We start from the raw sequence: 2,544 nt of genomic DNA on the forward strand, positions 1-2,544 counted from the left end.
GCCTTGGTGATAGAAATGATGCTGGACATGATAGACTTCTGCAAAACCAATGATTTGTTTATTTCAAATACCTTCTTTAGACAGCATAAGAGACGATTATACACATGGACCTCACCAGATGGAAAACATACAAATCAAATTGATGACAGCTGTGGAAAGAGAAGATGGAAAAGCTCCACATCATCAGTGAAAACAAGACCAGCGGCAGACTGTGGAACAGACCATCAATTACTCATATACAAATTCAAACTGAAACTGAAGAAAATGAAACAAGAGACAAAACAAGATGGCAGATTGGGTGGAAGTGCAGTGAGGAGCTGTGCCAGCAACAACACAAAATACAGGATCAAGAAGGCTCAGGGGATGGTCCCAGAACTCTGAACCACATATACAGGAATCTTTAGAAGGTTTAAAGACTTACAGCTGGGAGAGTTTGTGCCAGAAGCAAGAAACCCATTGCTTCCTGGTTCGGGATGCTCAGCTGCTCCAGAAGTTTCCATCTTTTGTGGGGCCAAGTGGGGGAAGGATCAGAGCAGCAATAGATGCCTGACAGAGCTGTGGAGATAGAGATGTGGACATTTTTTTTTTTTTTTTGTATCTGTTTGTTGTTCCCTTGCTGTCTGCGTACCTCCATTCTGGGGACTATAGGGGTGCCTGAGATAGTGGACTCCCCAGCCCAACCCTCAGAGGGTTCTACTATTAATGTGCACAGATATTCTTGAAATTTAAAGAGAGAGTTTCCACTTAAAACCAAACGGCTGACAGATACTCAGCCCAAGAGAAGGCCCTGAACTTTTCTTCTTTGCTTTTTGTTCTTTTTTTTTTTAAACATGGGAAAGAGAAGGAGAGGGTTGTAGGGAGGGAGAGAGAGTTTAAAAGTAAAACAGGCCAAAGGTTGGACTGGAGCCTGAGGTGTAGCATAACAACAAACACTGTCAACTTGGAATCTCTCGGACAGCTTTGAAGGCAGGAAGCTGAAGAGAAGACATTAAAGTCATACTCATATTAGGTTACAGACTTTTTTTCCCCTTCTTTTTCTTCTCTCCCTACTCTCCCTTTTCTGTGATTAGAGACTGCAATATCAGTCTTGTTTTTGTTGTTGCTGTTTTTAGTCTTTTTTCTTTCTTTCTCTCATTTTTTCCCCACTGGTGTTGTTTTGCTGATACATACCCACCCTCTTCTGCATTTTGAGGACTCTTTGTCTCCCCATATTACACAAGAAGAGTCAGAAACTGCTGCCATACAGCCAACCTACAATCACACCCTATAAAACACCAAAACCCAGGCAAGAACCAATAACAACTCCCATATACCAGGGAAACAGACAACACCTGTGAAAGTGACTCTGAGTTAAACAATAAGAAGAGTGAAAAGGGAAGCCCATATCCTGATCACATCTGCCTAGAAGCAATCAGAAAGCATAAAAAATTACCAAAACACATACTTAATTAAGTATTAAGGCCACAGATAAACACTAAACATATTCAAGATGCAATAGCAGATGACCATATCAGCACATGTCCAGAAACAAGATAAAATGTCTGAGACAAAGGACCTAGAAGTAGACCTGGACTCCATTCTGGAAGGAGGGCAGGCCTTGGAAATGCCTGAGAAGGAATTCAGAAAAATGATCATAAAATGTTTCAAAACACTTTAAAATGGAGTTGAGAAAAATAAGGAAGAAGTCAGGAAAGTGCTGCAAAAACAATCAAATAAAATAGATACAGCATTGGAAACAATCCAAAACCTACAGAAAGAGGTCCAAATGATTAATAACTGAATATCAAAAATAGACAATACTCAAAAAGGGCAGAGGAGTAGAATAGATGAGATGGAAGGAAGAACCAATGACGAAATCAAAAGGATAATAACAGAATATCACAAAGAATTGTCCTCCAACAAATTTTTAAAACTTAGAAGAGATGGATACATTTTTAGATAAACACAACCTACCTAAACTGACCCACAGTGAAGTAGAAAACCTGAACAGACTCATAACAAAAGAAGAAATTGATCAGGTCATCAACCAAAAAAAGTCCAGGCCCAGATGACTTCACTGGTGATTTCTACCAAACTTTCAGGGAAGAGTTGTCACCAATTCTGCTCACATTATTCCAAAATATAGAGGAGGATGCAAAACTTCATAATACATTTTATGAAGCAAGCATAACCCTCATACCAAAACCAGGGAAGGGCAACACTAAGAAAGAAAATTATAGACCAATATCCCTCATGAACATAGATGCAAAAATTGTCAACAAAATCCTAGTCAACAGAATTCAGCAACACATCAAAAAGATAATACATCATGATCTTGTCGGGTTCATATTAGGGATGCAAGAAAGGTTCAACATAAGAAAAACGATCAACATTATCCACCATATAAATAAGAAAAAGGGAAAAGAACCACATGATCATATCAATTTATGCAGAAAAGGCATTTGAAAAAATTCCAACATCCATTCCTGATAAAAACACTCAACAAAATAGGAATTGAAGGGAAATTCCTCAAAGAAAAGAGCCACATGATCATATTGATTGATG

Source organism: Chrysochloris asiatica, unplaced genomic scaffold (assembly GCF_000296735.1).
Source record: "Chrysochloris asiatica unplaced genomic scaffold, ChrAsi1.0 scaffold00661, whole genome shotgun sequence".
Lineage (NCBI taxonomy): Eukaryota > Metazoa > Chordata > Mammalia > Afrosoricida > Chrysochloridae > Chrysochloris > Chrysochloris asiatica.